Source organism: Dermochelys coriacea, chromosome 15 (assembly GCF_009764565.3).
Source record: "Dermochelys coriacea isolate rDerCor1 chromosome 15, rDerCor1.pri.v4, whole genome shotgun sequence".
Classification (NCBI taxonomy): Eukaryota; Metazoa; Chordata; order Testudines; family Dermochelyidae; genus Dermochelys; species Dermochelys coriacea.
In genome coordinates, this window is record NC_050082.1 from 14,295,622 (window position 1) to 14,317,580 (window position 21,959).

At 46.3% G+C, this 21,959-nt stretch overlaps 1 pseudogene; it reads right to left on the reverse strand.

Annotated features, from left to right (window-relative positions):
* Positions 1-14,008: 14,008 nt before the first annotated feature.
* Positions 14,009-19,864, reverse strand: LOC119843836 (annotated as a pseudogene).
* Positions 19,865-21,959: the final 2,095 nt, after the last annotated feature.

Consider the following 21,959-nt stretch of genomic DNA (forward strand, 5'->3'; position numbering starts at 1 on the left):
AGCTCACTTCATCGGATGCATCCGATGAAGTGAGCTGTAGCTCACGAAAGCTTATGCTCTAATAAATTTGTTAGTCTCTAAGGTGCCACAAGTACTCCTTTTCTTCTTTCTGACTGTCTCCTATACCAATCTTCTCCCTGCTTCCCACAGAAGGTTATGTCTCACTTTTCCTACATATGTGCTGATGAATTCTGAATATACAGTGTGGACTGGCTTTCACATACACGCATCCTTCCCTACAATCCAATCTTCTTCACTGTGGCATAGACCTAGAGGCACTTCTGCAGCCACCTATGGCAGGTCTGCTGCTATGGGATAAGAAGTGGTGGCCTGATTTGCATAATCACATATGCAAATTAGACACATCAGGCTCCTTTCATTCATCCTTAGTTTTAAAAAGAGTCCATCAGCTGAGTGCAAGGTGATTGAAAGAGATGGCTACGTCTTCCAATTGAACTATCGCAAAACACACATGCCCTTAAAAAGGTACTACTGTGACAAGACACACGCCAATGGACATAAATGGCACAAAGACCCCTGGTAACCCATCCCATGAAAACCCGCCATTATCCTCTGGGCCTGCATCTTCTGTTCTCACTAAGAGAAGTTTGGCCTGCATCCTTATGCAGGAAACGAAAGAAACTCCATCTCTAAGGGACAAAGGGAATTCATCTCTTCATCTGGTGGAACATTCAAAAGATGTTAAGAACAGCAACAGCAGAACACATATGTGGCAAACCAGATGAATGCTGGTGGAGATGTGTGGGGAGGTCACTTTACTGTGTGCCACGGAAAGGGCTGCAGAGAATCAGTCAGACCATGGCAGGACCCTTCAGCATTCCAGTGTCAACACTCTAAATGCACGTTCCAAACATTTGTGTTTGCACTGGTTATATTTTTCTTTTGATGAGTTGCAGGTAATTGCCCTTCTGCAGTGAACTAACCATTCATGCTAAGCCAAGGACAACTCAACAAGATCTCAAGGGGAGGATCATGTGAAGAAGGTTCAATGTATATTTCTAGACCTGAATGAGGAATTCCGCTGTCATTTTATTTCAATGTTCTGTCTAGGCAGGTGTGACAATGACCTGTCACAGGGACTGCCAAGGAAAATCCCGTAATAAAACTGGCCAACTGTGCAATCCTTTGTCATGGGTGCATCCGTATGTCTTCCTGACCTAGTCTGACAGAGGGTGTTCCCTGCCACATGAGGATGGCCACTTTTAAAACTGACTAATATAATTTCATGTGCTACCTTTAATCGTTTGTGTCTAATCCTTTTGAAGAAAAGTCTTGCTGTAATATAGAGCCAAATAGCACAGTAGTGAGGATAGAGGTAAACTGGAATGGTTATTAAACGCTGCATAAAAATAACTTTCTTTTACTTGTTTTAAAATGTGTTGCCTTCATAATTTTGTTGGTTTTCTGTGGGTAAGCGTACCTCTTGCAATGCTATTCTGTTTGAAGAACAAATCTTTGAACAAGAATTCTGATGGAAATGGCACAATTAAGGGCAGTGCTTGCCCACGGGGTTTAGCTGACAACCTTGTGATAGGGGAAAAACTTGTCTAGTTGCTCCACCTAAATGCCATAGCTTAAGCAGAGTAAATGACAGACAGGGCCTATTTGTCTGTTACAGATTCTTATGCCATGAAGAATTACATATAGTATTTAGAGATATTTAGGGATCAATCTTCAGCTGTAATCAAGCTCTGCTCAGTGCTGCAGGGAGAAAATCTTGCTTTAAACCACCTTAGCAACTCCCTGATCCTGAGGCTGGATGGGTGTCAATTAAGCCCACTATGCAATTTAAAGCAACCTCGGCTGGGTCATGCCTGAGGCTGTAAGAGAGGGTGGTGTAATGCCAGCTCCGTTGGCTTTGTGCCACCCAAGGATTTCCCAATACTGAGAGAATCCCCAATCAGCCAGGTAAGCTGGCTCTACGGTCCCTTCCCACCACTAGAGTCATGCAAAAGTACCATAGCAGGGGCCAGGATTCAGTCTTTTATGTACATCTAAGCTGTTCCAATTTAATTCTAATTTCTTTTTTTTCCCCCAAGATATTTCTGAGGCCTCTTTCACTCAACATTTACCACACTAGGGGAGGGGTGTGTCTACTACAGAGGGACATCTTAAGAAAAGCAAAGCCTTGACAACGACTTCAAACCCTCCTAAATAGATGGGAACACTGAGAGAATGGCTAGAAGTGGAGATGTCTGATATTTTGCTACACAGTGATGCCCATGTGGTGAAAGCCTGAGGACCCCCTGCTCATTAGTGAAGCTGGAGAGAAACTGTGTGCAGTAAATTGGGGTCATGTGATTTCAGGAAATACATACTTGTCTAATTCATCGCTTTGTTGCTGTCTCACATACTCCCTAAATGCATCTGTACTTTTTGTCTGCCAGATAACAATGCCATCATTGACCTTTGCTTTATCCTGTGCTGGGGGCCTGTTTCCAATGCCCTACAGAGGGCTTCTCTACTGAAGTATGGTGTTTTCATATGCCATGTTAAAGCAGCAACACACCATGTGATGCAATGTAACAGGCTGCCAATGCCCCACTTACATTTTGGCGTATAATTAAAAAAAAAAAAAAGGTGATCTCAGCTCTGATCCTAATGGATAAATGCAGTAACTGCTGCCACATTGTTATGCTTTGGCAGACTCAGCAGAAAGGCTGAATGAAACATGGAGAATCTCTCCGTTTGCCTTGATGTGGAGGGTGTCGTCTTTAACTGGCGTGTGGGGCAGCATGAAGAAGCTGGAACTGCTCTGATGAGCCTATTCAGTGGATAAATGTAGGACTTCATTCCAGGGGGCTGTGAATGCAACAGCTTTTATAAGCACTTGTCCATACAGTAAGTTTTGCAGTTCACTTGCGTGATCAATAGGGATGTCTCTACCGTCTCTGAAGTTCTCCTGAATTGCAGTTTTCCACAGCTGATCCCTTCTCTCCCTATATTGGTTATAGCTGGAATAAAAAATGGAGGAGAGGAAAGGTGAATCAGCCAACTGATTTTGCATTTAGAAGTCTTCGTAATGGTGGAGACCTTGTAACTGCAAGAGTATGTATTTATAGGGAGGCAGATGTATACCACATTTGTCCTGTATTTCTGGCAGAGGGAAAGCGTGAAATATTTGTGACCCAAGTCATTGGCTTTCCTGCCATTTGTATAAAAATTTCCAGATGTGATTGTTGATGTTTCACGTGGGACCAATTTTTTAAAAAAAGAAGAAATAGCTGGAGCCAACTGCATACATGTGGATACTTTTTTGTGTGTTTCAGAGTAGCAGCCGTGTTAGTCTGTATTCGCAAAAAGAAAAGGAGTACTTGTGGCACCTTAGAAACTAAAAAATTTATTTGAGCATAAGCTTTCGTGAGCTACAGGCATCTGATGAAGTGAGCTGTAGCTCACGAAAGCTTATGCTCAAATAAATTTGTTAGTCTCTAAGGTGCCACAAGTACTCCTTTTCTTTTTTTGTGTGTGTGTGTGTTGCAATGTTGTGCATTTAAAGTAAAGCAAAGCTCCTATTCTCTCCTCTCAAGCCCTCTTCTTTGCCCACATTATCCTTTACTCTTCAATTTCATCATCCTCTTTGTCCCACAACCTGGAGATCAACTTTGATTCTTGAGCTGCCTCCTCCCCTCACATTCAGGCTGCGGTCAAATCCTGATACCTCTCTCAAATCGTCTCTGTCCCACTAGCTAAATGGGTGGTCTCTTTCCTGCTTTCATTACAGCACCACTTCCTGCTCACAGGTCTGCCTGGCACTGACCTCGTTCCCCTCTAAGCCATCCCAAATGCCAGCGCCAAAGTCACCTTTTTCACCCATTGTTTTGACTGTGCCCCTACACTGCCTCTCTGTTGTACTGCGCATTGAGGTTAAATTCCCTGATCTTCCATTCAGGGTCCTGCCATGAAGCCCCTACCTACTGACTTTTCATCTTACCCCCATGCTCTCAACTCCTCCATTAATGCCAATCTTGATATCTCCTTCGCTCCTTCTCTAATAAGTCCCCATGGTGCTGTCCCTGAATCTATTCACCAAGTCACCTCCCTGCTTTATTCATATCCTGCCTAGAATGTGTCTCTTACTGCAAAGCCAGCAAGAAAGGAAATGGAGGAGAGTCAAAAAAACTAAACATCTGGTGCCTCTCATTAGCACTAAATTCACTGCCAAAATGTAATAGACGGAAGGGGAGGATCAGAATCCAGTGGGTTTGCAAAGAGTGCGCTTTGACCACTTAGGGCAGTTCTTATTTAAAGTCATCAGCTACTAAATGTAACTTCCTGCAGATCTGTATCTCCTTCCCCATAAGCTTCTTAACCCATTCTGTGCACCCCCACCCCATATTGGCTGGAGTCACCAGATCATAGCCAGAAGGCAGCCATCCCATCACTTTTAACAGTAACATTTGCATGGAGAAGCGGAGAGATAGGATTCTGCAGAAGAGAGAAATTTTGCCAGCTGCAAAATCTGTTGGGCAAAAGATCTAGAACTGGGAGTGCTGCTAGCGATGCTGTTCCTGTGGGGTTTCCACCCTGATACAGCAAACTAAGGAGATTAAGTAAAAATAAACATCCAAAGCTTTTTCTTATCTGAACCTTTTTGAAGTTCCTCCATGGTGGGTGTGGTGGGCAGGGGCATGAGGGAAGGGCTGGGTATGCCTACATGTGAATTTTTAGTCATGTTAATGAACACTACTGTAAATACACACTACAGAGGCACTTATTGCAGAGCATGAATGTTACTAGTCCTGTTTAGTCCTAGACTTCCAGCTGGGGTTATACATGTCTAGCAACAAATGTTTGTGTCTATACAAGCATTTACAGTCATGTTAGATAACGTGTTAAAACACAACTAAAAATCCAAGCATATACATATCCCTGTGTATACGTGTATGTGCCTGAGCATCTGATTGCAGTATTCTAAAATGTGGACCCTTGTAATATGATGTATAGGAATGATTTAATATGTGGCAGCGTGCTGGATAAATGCCTTCAGAACTCAGAAGTGCCCTAGTTTGTTGTTATCTGAATTAACACATTTGTGAAAGAATAATATATGTGGCAAGTCACTAGGTGGCATTAATTAGTGGGGTGGAGTTTTAAAATATCTGTGCTTATTGTAAATTCTATGTTTCTCTTCTTAAAGTGCTAGTGGCATGGATATGAACCCCTCATACCCTACCCTCATGTCAGATAGAGTTACCACAAAGCCTTGATATCAGCATAGTCTTCTACATCCGATGAAGTGAGCTGTAGCTCACGAAAGCTTATGCTCTAATAAATTTGTTAGTCTCTAAGGTGCCACAAGTACTCCTTTTCTTTTTACAGTACAGCTAGGTACAGTTTTATCCCACCCACTAACTGGGCTATTTATGCATTATCCCTCTTCTGTTTATTCATGAAAGTGTCAGTCATAACAGCCACCCTGTATTCAATCCTCACTCTCTCTTTTTGTGCTGTGTTCATGTATGTACAGCAGGCACCATTAAGAAAATAAATGCCATGCTGTGATATTTGCTTGACTGCCAAATTTCCTTGCGAGGGTTACAGCCATCCTAACCTCATGCCAATGAAATATTTATACCACACTGTACCCTCATGTATCTCCTGCACCTACCTAGTTTCAAGCAGGAAGGCAAAGATAAATGGATGCAGCAATATCTCAATGTCCTGAATGGTGCCTGAGAAATTGCACATCAGCTGTGCAACGCTCTGCCTTTTTATCTTGACCCTAACAAGGGCAGGCGAGCTATTTACAGCCTGCAATATACCATGGGTCTTAGTCTTCTGAAGGGGAGGGGAGTGGAGAGGAGATGGAGGAACACAGAGGGTTGTTTTCTTAAAGCACCATTTAGAGGACAACCATGTCTGGAGTTCAAGTGCACATAGGGGGTGTATGGGAGGAGACCAGGGGCAATGGGGTGACTGATGATATTGCTGCAGGTGACATTGTTGCACTCCCAAGACCTGCACACTGTGCAGGAGACATTTAGCTTTTCCTTTGGCTAAAGAGGAGGCCTTAAAGTCCCCTGAGTAGATTCCTCTCCCTCCCTTTCATGCATTGTTCAGAGGATCAGACAGACTATGGAGGTAGTGGTGAAGAGTTAAAAAAAAGCCTCTGTTTGCATAACAGCAGGATGCTGGGACATGGGTGACATGACCATGTCTACAATGGGACATGTTAAAGCCAGACTCGCCGGACTTTAGTGCTATAGAAATTACTCCTCCCTGTACAGCAGAATTTCTGCCCAGTCCCTTTCTCCTCTGGCTCCCATACCTGGATATCTTTTGCTCAAGTCATGGGGCTTTTGACCAGTTTCCTGGCTGCTGCAGTCTGAGTTGGCACCAGTCATTCTAAAAGCAAAGTGCTGCTCCCTCCCCACTCCCCATTCGCTTTGCTGAGTTTCTGCCTCCCTTCCAGCAAAAGCTTATTCAGCTCTTGTTTGCTAGCTTCTGTCCTTGCCTGGAACATAGTGAGCTCAGCTGGCCCGAACAGAGGAGAAAATCTGAGGGCATGCGGAATCTCTCCAGCTATTCTGAAGCTAGTCTGACAGCATGAATCTTTTGCTTCCAAGGGCATTTAAATTTTCTTAAAATCATGGGTGGGGGAAAAGGGGGCTAGCAAAAGAGAAGCTTCTGTTATTTACGGCCTGCCCCAGCTCCCATTGACTTTAATGGACATTGGACTGGGCCCTTGATCTCTAAGCTCTGTAGAGCAGCACCAACCACACCATAGATAGTAAACTGCTTAATTTGTAATGAAAGAGGTGCTGGGGCTCAAGGAATTTTTTTACTTTCATAATTGATGTGGCAATTGCAGAGGCGCTGAGGCTATGAAGTGCCGAGTCTGAGGTGCTGATGGTCAGCCCTGCAAGTCCTGGCACAAATTAAGCACTGGTACTAAATGAATACTAACGATGCTCATTCTCAGCTCCAGTGTAGACATAACCAGAGTGGCTTGTGTGCTGTGGGGCAGGAACTGGCCCATTAAGTCGGAGGAGCAGTTTGCTAAAGCAGGAGAGGGAAGAAGGAGCAAAAGAGACAGATGTGGCACATTCAGAGCTAGGTACAGAAAGAAGAGGTGGCTTGTGAGCTGGCTGAGTGCTGGGAAGGGCTTGGCAGCACCCTGTTCCTGTCCACATGGACTGGCGTATTATGTGGGGGCTGCAGAGAGCAATAATGCTGCTCCAGCTGAGCTTCTGGTTCCTCATGTGAAGTCCCTTCCCTCAGGGTGGAATCATTCAGGGACTCCCCTCCTGGCTGCTGGGAAGGGGAAGGCTCTCTCCGTGCCTGGTTGCTGGGAACGAGGGCTGATGATGAGGGGTTGCAGCACATGCTATGCTAGTAGAGACCGCACAGCATCGTGGATTGGAGGAGGGAACCTAAAGTGGCAAGAACCACTGGCTGTGCCAGCAGGGGCTGGCATGGTTCTGCTACTGCTGGGATGGGAGCAGTGCGCACAGAACCATGGGCAGGGGCTGTGGTGCTGAAGAAGGGTTGATGTGCCTGAGGCAGGCCCTTTGATTAGGTGGCTTGCATGTCAGATTTGATTAGATTGGGCTGGTTGTCTGGGAAAGGCTCCTAACTCCTACCATGTAGCAAGGGGTGTGGTCTGGTGAGAGAGGGGCAGAGCCCAGCTGTAATTCCTTCATGTGCAGCTGGAAAGTGGCCTTTACTTGTGGTGTTTGCAGGCGTTGTGCCGTCCTGTAAGCAAGCATTGTCTGCCCCTTATTTCAGGCTTCAGCCCCTGGTAGAAATGAAGGCACCTCTGTGTTTGTGTCAGAGCTGAGAGGCTGAGCTTCTGTAGAGGCCCACCGCTTGTGTCTCCCAGTGACCCCCTGGGGCAGAGAGAATTATTTACCCTGTTGGTTTGAAGCTCTTAATCTGAAACCATTTTGGGCGAGGATCCAACAAAGTGTCAGTCTGGAGTTCCCAAATTCCCCCTCCCCTGCTTCCAGCTTCTCTGGTCTTAGAGAGGGCTAGAAAGACAAAAATAGACACTTAACTGAAATAACACCCCAGTTCCAGACACTCTGGGAATTTGGGAGGTGTGAAACCTGGGCACATACAGTGCACTCATTTGACCCAGTCTGTGTGATCTAACAGCAACCACTATAGGAAGCAATTTTGGGGGTCCCTATGCATGATCTATTTTAGGGTTTTGTCCTGATGTCCATCACCATTGCATCAGAGCACCTTTCAGATAACAGAAGGGTAGTAGTCTGTTGCTGGACTCCATGGAGTCTCTAGCTCCTCTCCCCCGCTGGGTTCAGGGAAACTACGCTGGGGTAGGGAGTGGCTGATGTTGCTGTATGTGTTAATTTTCACAGCTGTGCAGAAGACCATTTCCATTAGGGGGAGTTACAGCTTGAAATCCCCCTCCATCCAGGTTCAGTATGTGCAATGGCAGTGCAGGCTTTCCTATGCTGCCTCACTGCTGACCTGCAGAGATTGCTTCTAGCAGGGCTCTCTGCACAAGCCATCTCCCACTGCCACACCACTGCAGCGCCAGCGGAGCTACTGCCACCTCAGGAGCCTTCCCTGAAAGCACCAGCACCGACCAGGCCTGTGATGAGGTCTCCAGGCCCCTCAGATCTCAGGCATGCGTGGCCCTGAGCAGTGCTTCCTGAAGGCATTTAAAACATTGTTTTGTTTGGACATGGCTTAGTCCAGACAATGCAGAGAGGCCAAACTATGTCCAATCTGCCCTAGACTGAGGTGGGTTTAAACTGTGTTCTAACCACTGTGCATAAGGTGATTTTCGGACAAGTGTAGCTGGAGCCCTGGGTGTCAGAGAGAATGGAGCAGAGGCGGGGATGGGGTCTGTAATGTGGCATTTCACTCCCTTTAGGGCACACAGGCACATGGAGGGTGTCTAATGTCCAGGGGACATCTCCCACTGCTCTTTGTGGCTCTGGGCATGCACAGGGGCTTGGCACTTGCGGGGTTAAATAGCTTGAGAAAGGTGCGGGAGGCTTCAGCCAAACCCAGACTGAATGTGACTGGTTTGCTCAACATGCCTTTGAAGTGACTCTGTGGGCTTCCCACCCCCACCCAGCAAGTGCCACAGGGGCTGCCAAGGTGTACGTGCAGGAAGGGCTGTGTGAACAGGTGTGGGGCCTGCAGCAGTAGGAGGGCCCATCACCCCAGCCAGGGGGAACAGCAGTGCCAGCCCCACACACACATACATCTTGGAATCTGTCATAGCCACTATAAGCCACTGAAATGTTAAAACTTCCAGCCCCCTGTTAAACACTTGTCAGTCACTAGCAGGGGGAGGAGGGACTGTACTCTTTAGTGCATGAAAATGCAAAAAAACCCAGAACAAAACCCACCCATAAACACAGTCTGCTCAGTCTATGCAGTAAAGGGGTAAACAGTGACACTGCTCCAACATCTTTGGCTCTCCTTGCATATCACCCATTCTGAGTCTGCAGCCAGAGCCACTAGTGCAGTGATCTTTTCTGCTCTCTCTGTGCTATGCTGGATTGAACTGTAGCAGTGTATGGATCAGGAAACCCCAAGGAGCTGAAATGCCCTGGCAATGCAGGAGGTGTTGTTCTGTCGTGTCAGTGCTATTCTGGTGTCCCTATGTGGTGCTAGGGGACTCAGTTCTGCTGGATTAGAGGGTTGATTGAAGCCCGTCCTTAGGCGTTCTTAAGGATGTGAAGAATTGCAAACAGGGAACTGATTTGGAAAGAGGGGCTACTCGATTTATAGTCATGTGCTTCTCCATACAAAAAGAAAAGGAGTACTTGTGGCACCTAACCAAATTTGTTAGTCTCTAAGGTGCCACAAGTACTCCTTTTCTTTTTGCGAATACAGACTAACACGGCTGCTACTCTGAAACTTCTCCATACAGATACTCAGCATGGCTCTGAAAATGGTCACGATCGTGTAATGGTGATGGTGGCCACTGTAAGTAGACCATGTTCCCCCACGTTGAGTCACTCTTTCTCTTGCTCCCAATCCTTCTGCTTCCTGCCCATCTCCCTGCCTCAGGCTTGCAGTCACCTAGAGCCACATGCAAGCAGGGTCCCTGTCACTAAGCAGCTGATGGCTCCAATAACAAAGCTGTCAAGAGAACATCTACTCTCCAGTACCCTGCGACCCCCTCCTCCTTGCTCTCTTCCTTCCACCATCTAGGGAGAGCCCCACAGGCTAGCTGAGAGTCATAGCAGAGATTTTTCCTAACTCACTCCCCCATCCCTGCGTAACTTACTGTGATCACTTTCTCCGAGTCCCAGGAGACTTCAGGCTTACTTGAAGAGGAAGGGAGTGAAGCGATGTGATGGCTGTGGCGCGCCCGACAGGCCCATTCGTAGTTGGAGAAGGAGCTGGATGGAGTCCTTCATATCTTACTTTACACACTACTGTGCAACACCCCCCCCCCCCGGCCATGTCTACACGACAAGCTAGGAGTGTGATTCTAATATACACATACTCGCGGGAGCTTGATGAGAGGTACCGCGAGTAGAAAGAGTCATGTAACCACAGTAGCCTGGGCAGCGGCAGCGTATGTACCCACCATTTCCTTCTTGTGTTACCACGGCTACGCAGCTATTTGTACTTGTGCTAGCGCAGTGGGAGCTACCATGAGTATGTGTACACAGGCAGGGAAGTCACATCCCTAGCTCGTAGTGTAGACCTTGCGTCCTCCATCCATTCTGGGGCCCTAGGTCTGCAATGGAGCTGTAAGCTTCTTGTTGTGAAAAAGCGGAAGTGTCCTCAAAAATCCCAGGTGGGTAAGGGGGATTGGGAGGAAGCAGGCAAGTCTGAGAGGGGAAGGTGTGCGGGATCAACATTTTGTCCTCAAGTCCTCTGTGTTAGTTGGATCTAAACAGGCCAACATGAGGGGAGGGTTTTCAGAAACGCTCACTATTGGGGGCAGGGTGAGGCTATTAAAATTAATGGTAAAAGTCCCAGGGACTTCAGTGGGAGCAGATTTAGACCAATGCTGGATACTTTTGCAGATCTCACCCCATGTCACCATTGTTCTTGTTAATCCATCTACCTCAGTGCTGTGGTAGAGGGAATTCCCAGGAGCTTTGTGTTAAAATCCCATCACCAAATTGAAGGGAAGACTGCAATTCATGCCCTGTGGATGATGCTGAATCATTCCTGCAGAAGATGATTAGTCTCTGGGCCTCAGAGCAATACCCTTGAGAGCAACAAGTGTCAAGTTTTTTTGGAACATTTCCCTGGGGAGGATCTCCCACCTGGTCCCCCATAAGGCTTTCATCTTTCACTCGCCTTCAGGTGACCCCAGCTGGGCATGGCTATATTATTGCTATATTCAGCATGATTCTCAGGAACAAAGGTGCAAACCATTCGTGCAGCTCAGCTCAGTGCAAGTTTGCCATGTGTGATATCACCTCCTACCTGTGTTATGGTTGTAAGACAATGCGTTTGGGAAACTAAAGGAATGAACAGTCCCTCCCTGTCCTCTGTAGCACATGCATCCCTGGTGCATGGGCTTGAACATAGGTGGAGGGGATGTTTTTTTGTGAGAGCCCCTTGATGGAAATACTGGCAGATCATTATTGATCTCTCTCGGTCATATAAGTGGCCTAGGCTTTGATGAAGGATCAGCTTTGTGTGCATTCTGGTGTGTGCATGAATACGAGTGTCCACTAGATAATCCCAGATCTCATGTAGATGCTGCTTTACTGTCTTCCTACAATTCCCTTCTCCCACTCCTTCCATCAGTGGCCCTACCACTATCTCCAAGGGTGAACTTCAATTTGAAGGGCTGAATTCTCTGCTGGTGTAAATGTGTGCAGTTCCATCAACTTCAGTGGAGTTTTGCCCATTTACAGCACCCAGATGATTTGGCCCATCACTTCCAAATGCTGATCTATGTGTTGCTTTTCTTCATGGCTCCTAGGTGAGTGGTCAGGCTGGTAGAGATTCCATGGTTTGGCCTGGCTGGTGTGTGTGGCCATGAACAATAATTAATTGGCTCTTTAAGAAGTTTTGCAATTTTTTTTCTTTATCTTTCTTAAGCTCCCTTTTAATTAACTTCAGTCATGTCCCGACACATCATCTTGGCTGAATCACAGACCTTGCCATGCCAGTTTTTCACATTCCTGAAATACAAGGGCCAACAGTGCTGCAGATGCAGCTTCAAGACAGCAGCTCTGAGGAAATCAGGCAGCTCTCTTGGAACGCAGAAACTTCCAGGAACTGTTGTGAAATAGAGAAAGAGGCTAAAAAAAACCCTCAGCCTCTTCATGTTGCAAACCTCATGAGCAGCACCATTCTCAGCAGCATAAAAGGCTGATGCCTTTACACACACATTCAGCGAACAGTGATTGTATTCCTATAGCAGGGACCTGTGTACAAGCTTCTTTGTTTCATTAGAAAATACCTTTATCCATTTAAGAAGGCTGGGCAGGCAGGCAGGTTACGGAGCTTGGTGCACCCACTCTTTTTTCCATTCAATAGTTCACTTCTTTATCACATTTCTCATTTCACAGGATCAACTTACAGGATATGAGGTCACATTAACAAGATACCCCAGGCCTTTATTGAGTCACCAAGGAGAGCCTGGGCAGCAACAATGCAAGCTTCCCTGAGTCCACCCCACCAATGTGCTTCACACCAGACCTGGAGGGAGCACACCTAGTTCTCATCCAGCGATTGGCATTTCTGTTGGGAATCCTAGTTATGACCTGACCAATCTCCTACTGAAGAAAGATTCTATTGACTCCAGTGGAAGATGGGACAGACTCTTTGGGTCTGTTGTGTTAATGCGTTTGTGCTCTGGACCCTTGTGCTCTGGCATCTGGAATGACTCCATAGGCTCATTTCACAGAGGACACCATGGTAACAGCTTCCAGTCACTATCCTCCCAGGCTGCTTTGAAGCTGGAGGCCTAGCAGTAGAGAGCACTGAATTCCATTACTAACCCCTTCAGAAATACGCCAGTTTCTATAGGAGCTCAGACACATTGCTGTAGGTGCTCATCGCAACAAGACAAAACATTATGGTGTTACAGTAATTAGAAGACACAGATGGAGAAGCCCAATGTGATGACCTAGTCCACCCCCCTGCCAGTGCAGGGTTGCCTCTAACCGTATACTTGCTAGTGCTTTGCCAGTCTAGGTTTAAATGAACCAAACAATTGGACTTTTGCTGCCTACCTTGGAACTGCCCATTAGCTCTCATGTTAGGGAAGGTTTGTCCTGAGGGTCTCCTTTCTGACTACAGCTATCATTGGCTGTAACTGCATGTGTTGGGCAGTTGTCCCAGAAAGTGTGCACTGACAGCAAAACCATAGCACAAAGTGAGAGGGCTAGACATGGTTCTTTAGCACTTGGCCATCCATCAACTTGGTTTATTGAATGAAGGAAAGGAGGGGAAAAAGGAAAGTTCAGCCATTCCTTATTAGTGATGATGAAAAATCTCAGGATCTGTCTTAAAAGAAACCATTGACTGGTGGCATTTTTTTATATGAATAGGGGTAATGCCTGAGCAAATCTCTGGGGCATGTGCTTAAATGAATCCTGTACTGCTGATGGAATTTTTTCAGCTATGCATATCTTTCAACAATCCAACCTTGCAGGGGAAGACTATGCATCATTAAGCGTTGACAATCAGTCTGTTAAGCCTGGGTGTCTAGGAGTGGTGTTTCCATGCAGATGTACAAGGGAAAAAAGTAAATATGTGTGTTCTTAGTTGCTTCTACTCCCAATGTTTCTTATAACAAGCAACATGTTTCTGGGATAGATCCTCAGCTGGTGTAAACTGCAAGACAATGGAGTTACATTGATTTATACCAGATGAGGATCTGGCCCTCTATGCGGAAGACATTTGGTTGTTATAGTGGTCATCAGCGACACCAAACATCCACAATGATTTAGCGTGTTTTGTGATGGTGAACACAAAAAGCTCCCTAGTCACAAAAGTTCAAGGTTGTGATGCTAGGATATAAATATCAATGAGTGACAGGGTCAGGCCTGATGGCTACAGGAGAGTGGTTGTCCCCCCCCACACCTACCATCACCTTTAATGGGGAATGGGAGACACAGACAGGCTCCTTAGCAGCAGTTCAGAGGTGTGAGGAGGGGGCAGAGGGACCCCCGAGCCCCCTACTGGGCCCTGCCTGCAGATGCCTTGTTCCAGGTGCAGGGAGGGCCAGGCTGAAATCTTTCCCCCGGGCCCACGGCTGTCTGGGTGCTAGTCCAGGAGTCCCATCTCCATTGCATCAGCCACCTCTGGGTGCAGCAGTCACGTGGCCAGCCGCTCAATGTCATCCAGGCTCAGCAGGCGAAGGCTCCGCTCATAATCCTTCTGCAGCTGCTCCAGCACCTTCTCCGTGTCAGCTGTGCTGAAGTGCCGAGCCAGGACCTGGCTCAACGGGTGCCCGATGGTCGGGAATGGTGGCGGGGGTCCCCTGTGCCCCAGCTCTTCGGGGGAAGCCTTCTCCGGCGGCTTGATCACCAGGTTCAGCTTGGACTCGGGGCTGATGGAATAGTCTGAGAGCTGGTGCTCATCTGCCAGGGCTTTGCCCTTGAAAAGCAGCCACTGCTGAGAGACTGGGATGTTCAACTTCTCCGAGACCAGATGCTTCAGGGTGCTGACGTGCTTGTCCGGGAAGACCTGCAGTGCCTTCACCGGTGAGTGTTAAAAGGCAGATATATTAGTCCCAGATTAAGCAGGTCCATTTTCCCTGGGTAAGGTAATAGGAGCAGTTCCAGAACAAGAAGGAACTTGCTGGAACAAATTCAGGCAGGCAGGCTAATTAGGACACCTGGAGCCAATTAAGAAGCTGCTAAAATCAAATAGGGCAGGCTGGTTAATCAGAGCACCTGAGTTTAAAAAGGACCTCACTTCAGTTTGTGGGGTGTGTGTGAGGAGCTGGGAGCAAAAGGCACTAGAAGCTGAGAGTGAGAAGGGAAGGCGTGCTGCTGCTGGAGGATGGAGGAGTACAAGCTTATCAGACATCAGGAGGAAGATCCTGTGGTGAGGATAAAGAAGATGTTGGGAGGAAGCCATGGGGAAGTAGCCCAGGGAGTTGTAGCTGTCACACAGCTGTTCCAGGAGGCACTCTAGACAGCTGCATTCCACAGGGCCCTGGGCTGGAATCTGGAGTAGAGGGTGGGCCCGGGTTCCCCCCAAACCTCCTAACTCCTGATCAGACACAGGGGGAGTTGACCTGGACAGTGGGTTCCACCAGAGGGGAAGGTCTCTGGGCTGTTCCCTGACCCACAGGGTGGATCAGCAGAGACTGCGGGGATTGTTCTCCTTCCTTTTCCCCAGGCTGGCTAGTGATGAGGTGAGCTGAGTGAACGGCAGGTTTGAGCCACTAGCAAGAGTGGCCAAACTGAGGGCTGCTGTGAATCTCTGAGGTGAACAAATCTGCCAATAAGCGCAGGCCCCACTAAGGCAGAGGAGGAACTTTGTCATAAATGGAACAGCAAAACTCTACAACAATATTTTTCAAGCCACAGTCTGTGGCCCACTGGTGGTCTGCAAAGACCTGGTGACATGGTTCTCTTTCTTTCTCCTTTCCACCTGCTAAATACTTGCAATATTTTTCTCAATACTGCTTCTCCATGTAAACAACTGGTGTAGTTGGCACAGGGATGTTGCTTGATCACGAAAGGCCAATTTCTCTATTAAGATGTGGGCTGCCTTACAAAAAAAGCTTGCAACGCCCTGTCCTCTCCCATCCAATCCAAAGGAGGAATGCTTTCTCCTCTGATAAGAGGCTAGAAGAGTAGTTCTTTTTTGTTCTTCAGGGCCTGGTCATCCTGTGTCTTCAATCTACTCTCCCAAAGTTTCTCAGTTCAGACTTCATAATAGGAAGATACTTCATAAATTTTTTGCACAATCTGATAACAAACTTGACAAGTACATTTTTTGCACTCCGTTGGAGTAATGGTGGTTGTTGTCAGCGTTAAATGGTTTTCTTAGTTGTGACATGTCAAAAGATGTCCATTGAATTAAATGCTCTGCATGTTGCATTCCCTATCCAGCAAACACATCATCTTGCATTCTTCCAGTATCTGCCAGACTAGGGGAGCTTTTCTCTTGTGGAGTTAGAGCATTCTTGGAGGCCAGTGCAACTTGTTTCCTTTAAAGGCTTCATTTTAATGTAGCTGTGGAATGTGCTTGAAAATGTTCTGAAAATCATCAGTAAGAGAGAAGAAAATAGTACCGTTTCCTCAGAGCCTGTATTTTATTGAGAGGTACACAAATCTGCTCTGCTGTAAGCTAGGCACCACTGACTTGTGCACAGTTAACTCAGAAATTGTCTTCAGCTGGACTGGGAAGACAATACAGAACACAGAGATGAAATGAAGATAAGAATTGTGGGAACAACAGAACACAATGGACAACAAATTTTTCTATGTCTATTCAGCTCATTCTGGTGGTTTTTCTACCCAGAGCAATGCTGGAAGGAGAGTGTATTGTCTTGTGTAGTGTAGACAAGAGAGAACCTGCACAGTGATGGGGGGGAAAAAACAACAACCCTGTCTGTTGTAAGTAATGGCTATGCTGATGTGTGATGCCTTGAATTTCCAGCTCATGAAAAGGTTCTTGAGAGTGCCAAAAGCGTGTTGCCAGAATACAACACACTTTGTTCATCAAAGCCGTAAGTAGGGAACTCTGTGTTTTGGACTTAGAAGTAACTTTTTGTACATTTATAGTTTTTTCCACATTAAACATCATCTATGGTTTGGAAATTGTTCAGGCAAGATGCATGTGGTTAACAGTCCTGAATATCAGCAGCAGTTTTGCTAGGTTGAGTCTCTGTTTAATGTTGACACTTTTTTGGCTTTTCATTTACTTTTTGGGTGGACCTCTTTGGAGCAAGCTGCCTGAAGGAAAAGGTAAGGGAGATCCCATGGATTTTTTTTTTTTTTAAATAAAACAAAGACTAAGTGATGTACTTAAGAAGAACAAGAAGGCATTAGAATATGGACTGTGAGCCTGGAAACCAGGTTTATGTTGGATACCCACTAAGGAGTACCTCTTCTGGGATGGTGTCTCAGTGGATGGATTCCTGGAACAAATTGAGGAGGAGGAAATTCACACCAGGTCTTGGACTCTGAGACATGAGGTTTTCCATAGGAGCTGTGAAAAGTTAGATTATGGGCTAGCAGTTGAAACAGTTCAACTTGAACTCCTGGTCAGTTCCACTCCTATTGAGTAGATGGGGAAGGACTGATGGGAGCTTTTGGCTTGTTCTGTTGGGGCTCCATTTTGTAAGTTGTCTTTGAGTTTTGGGGTTTCCTTCCCCTATCCCCACTTCCTTAAGTGTGTTTGGAAGTACTAAGAGTAGTTCTGTGTGTGATTAAATCAATATAGTGATAGTATGTGTGGAAAGTTCATGCTACTCCTGTTGGTCTAACTCTACAGTACTGAATGTGCTTTCACACTGTGATTTAATTATCTCTATAGGTTAGCAGGTGGGGCAATGGGGAGAGAAAGCAATGCTAAATGCTTTTGCATTTTACTTTAGAAGCAGTACCATTTCTTTCTGCAGGCTGAATGCACCTGACTGTCCCAGTTCTTCAAGACTTTGTCTCCACAACTCATCTGAATTATCACAATACAAATGAACACTACCATGGTGATAGCATTCGACACATTTGAATGGTGCAACAGGACTAGTAGCATGCAAAGGCATTACACATCTTTGGTGGGAGTCCAGGGCCCGCAGCACCTCACAGGATTCTGTAAGCATGGATCTGGAGAACACTCCATTGATCTTGCACAATCAGGCTGCCTTGGTTACAGGAACTCAGTGTTGTTCAATGGATGTCACCCTGCAGGGCTGGGAATCCCAGTGCAGTGCAGATGGGATTAAATTCCTAAGTTTGGATCATTTTAGGTAGGCTGCACTGTTCAACAGAAAAAGCAGTGAATCTGGCTTTAAATTTGCCTCTTACCCCTCCTGCCTGAATGGGGAATGAATGAAGAGATGCCCTGGGATGTCACCAGGAAATTTTCCCCTCACCTTTTGTTTTGTCCTTCTACACTTCATTTTGGATGCCAAGTACCTTTGTCTGCCTCTTTCTGGTGCCAGTGATTTTTTTTTTTTTTTTTTTTTACCAGATGCTAGAGTTTGGAAATGTTGTTGCAGCAATATTAACCTATGTAAAGTTTCCTGGAGTGCAGTAGGGAGTCTAGACAATTGATATATACTGTATTTAGCCCTTCGAATAGAAAACCACCCTATTTTTAAATTTTGTTTTCATATTTGTTTCCTTTTACATATTTGATCATTACGTTCCATTGCCCAATAGTGTTTATCTTTTGTCATCCTGTCGTGCTGAGCCAGGCTACAGTAAAGAGCCTCATTTTGGATTTTAGGGGAAGAGAAAAGAAAATAGGATTTTTTTTTTTTCTTTTTCCTTGGCTAAATATCCTCCTGCTCTCACCTTGAATCCCAGCTGCTTCTGAATTTCTAACAGGCTCCCATTGGTTGCAACAGAGCTCCCTTTATTGGCGTCCTGGCTTCAGTACTTTAGCTCTCCTACATGGATCTGCTGATCAGGGCTGTGGACTGGTTTCAGCTGCCTGTCTCCTCACTGGGTTACAGCCTCAAACTCATGTGTGGTGGAGGGAGTTCTCCAGGTGAACTTCGTGACTCTCTTCTGATCGTTTCCCAATCAGGGAAACAGATGATGAAAGTGAAGACGTGCAGATGGGGAGAGAGATCTCAGGGCTGCCAGGGCAGCTGATTGAGATCTCTGAATCAGACACCTTCATCAGAGTCTTGTTGCTATCACCTCTGCCACCCTGAGCTCCCCACCTCCAAATAAAGAGGGTTCCATGTGAAAAACAAAACCACTCAACACTCCCCTTCCCCTGCCATTATAAATAATGGTCTGGTTAATGAATGGTGAATTCCACTGGTAATCCTGTCAAAGTCCTTATGACATCCACATTGATAACATTAACCACAAAGAGCTTGTCTGGTATTCTGATGAATACCAAAGGAATTCTGCTTGATTAGATCATTACTCAAGGGGTAATTTAAAATGAAGGGATATTACCTAGAAAAATAAAGCCTATTGGAATTACAAGGTTCACTGGAGCCCCATAGCTGGTAGAGCCTTCCACCTCCTATTGACAAACAAGGTCTGCAGGCTTCTCTGGCACTCTACTGCTCCAACAGCTTGCTACAAACACCCACCAGTGCCCTACCTCTCTTGTCCCTTTCTTAGTTGCTTGTAACCCTCGCTTACGAGTAGTTCCAAACCAAGCATGTGCGTAAATCTTTGCAGGGTTCGAACCCTAGATTGTAAATTCTTCAGGGCAAGGACTGTGTGTTTATTTGCTTGCATGACATGCCTTGGAGGGCTGAATCAATGAGCTCTTGGCACACTACAAAATAGTTCCCCCGTGAAGTGGCAATGGAAGTGGGAGGACTTCCTGCCCATAGAGGCAGGGGGGAGCAGAGGCCCTTCTACTCTCAGCTGCAGCAGCGTCCCTTCTCCCACCTGGGAGAGGCTCAGGGGTGGCAGTATCGGGGACCCCACAGTACATACACAGTGTTGGGTGGATGTGCTGGGCCTGCTGCACTCTCATCCTTTCCTGCGGCACCCCAGAGCAGGGGATCTTGGAGTTAACTATCACATGGAGATAAACGGGGCTATTCACACCACTCAGGATCTCTGCAGAGGCAGCAGATGCCACTACCTCAGTAACACGTGTGTCACATTTTCAAGCTTGTCTGTACTGCCAGGAGGGAGGCAACCTTTTCTTCAATGAAAAGCTGAGATTGTAGGGGTGGGAGGTTATTGATCCTTTTCACATGAGTCTAGTTGAGATGTCTGTAATGACCACGTCATGTCTGCTCATGACTCTGACATCCACTGACCGTTGGCATCGTGGTTTTTGTCTTGTAAGTAAAATCAGAACACAAATTATCCCTTATTCTCCCGTTTTATCAGTCACGGACATCCTCTCTGAGGCTCTGTCCTGGGAGCTCGCTGCTGGAGCTTTAAGGTATCTCTGCACTACAGCTGGGAGCGAGTCTAAAAGTAGCAGTGTGGATGTTGCGGCACTGGCAGAGGCTCGGGGTAGGGTGAGTCTGAGCTAGGGTGACTAGCCCACACCTCCATCAGTTTCCACACTGCTATTTTTAGCACACTAGCGTGAGCCCAGCTAATACAAGTCTGCCTAGCCAGAGAGACTCACTCCCTGCTGCAGTGTAGACATGCCCTGACTGATCAAAGCTCTTTTTAAGAAAAAACAACAGCAGCTTTGGAAGTTTGCAGCGACTGAGGCTTGGAACCACCTTGAAAAGTCCCTGCCTGTGGAGGCCTCCATGCTCACGTAAATCTCAGCAACACAGTCACCCTGACATTTGCCCACATCTTAGTTCCAGTGTGTGTGAGAGACCATGGACTCTATTGTCTAGATGTTAATGAATCTGCAGCTGAGCCTCACCTCTCATAATAGCTCCTTTCCACACCTAGGAAGAGCTGGGCTCCAAGTCAAGCACTGAAACAGAGGTTCTTTTTCCCTGCCCTCTCACCACAAAACTCCTTTGGGCCAGAGTTGGGCAGTGTTCTAGCCTTTTAGATTAGACACTAGCCATGTCTGGCATAGCGTCACCAAATAGTCTAGTGGGGAATTGCCCTCTCTAGTTGGGACCTTCCATAAAGATACTCGGCACCTTGAAAGATGAGGCCCTATTTTCCTTCTCAGCTAATCCCTTAGGGCTAACTCTTGTCATGCTGGCACTAGTGGAAATTGGGAGTAACTCTACTGAGGTAAATGGAGTTTTGATGATCGTGCAAAACTGTACTTTCTAGGATTATAATTTAGAGTCATTAATGGTATCAAGCAGTAGGTGCTCTGCAAAGAGAAGGAATATTAGCTTATGCCTCTTGGACACTTATGCTTTGAGATGCTGAAGCATCTCAGTTAGGAGGGACCATTTTCTGAACCCTGTAAAGGATCTGCTTTTAAGCCACATCTCTTCTAGCTTGCTTTTGAGAAGCTAACAAGCTTATTTGTTGTACTATTGGTGGTGGGGAGGAGGGAAGAGTGAGGTGGCAAGTGATCCATTTTCTTGGCTAAATTGTTAGGCTGTTCTATTTGATGGTTAAATACTATGTGCTTGCCAGACACAATGTGACTGAGCATAAAGGAACAAATTTTAAAGTGCTCGGCACCCATCATTGAAACCAGATTTTCCAAAGTGCTGAGCACCCAACCAGCTCTTACGGAAAACCAGAGCCTAAACAAATACAATTACTTTAATTTCATCTGGCCGCTCCTTTGAGCTGGGGATAGCCCATCCCATTGCCACTATCTAAGATCCTAGTGGATGTACTGTCTTCCTTTCCCCACTGCATTGACAGTGTAGGGTTTTCTCTGATATGTGCCTGCAGTAATAATTCAGTAGGCAGTCGTGTTTGCTTCACTGAACCTTTTCTACTGTCGAATGCTGCACAATCCTGGCATCTTTTTTTTTCTCATTTGAAAGAAAAGAAAGGAGGACCCTCTGCCCATCTGTCTCTGACTTGATGGACCCATTTCTGGCACCCCTCTATCCCTGGCACTATACTCTCCTCTCTTCATCCCCTGTTGTAGAGTGTTCAAGGGTGAACAGTGAAATAATGACTGACCTAAGAGTGTTAACCACAGTGTGTATGGTGTGGCCAAGTTGTGTCTCAGGCCAGATCTAAACTAAAGTTTTGTTGGCATTGCTGCATCTGTGAGGAGTGTGATAAACCACTTTGCTATGCTGGCAAACCCCTCTGTGTAGACCCAGAATGATTATGTTGGCATAGCTAATGTTGTTCTGTGCAGTGGCATTCCCATACCAGCAGCAGAACTCCCTTTGCCAGCATAGACATCTACACTAGAAAGTTCTCGCTGTATAACTATACCGGCAAAGCATTTGTAGTGTAGATACGGCCTCAGTTGCAGATGAGGGGCTCATAAGTGTGCCACTATCCCCCTCCCACCCA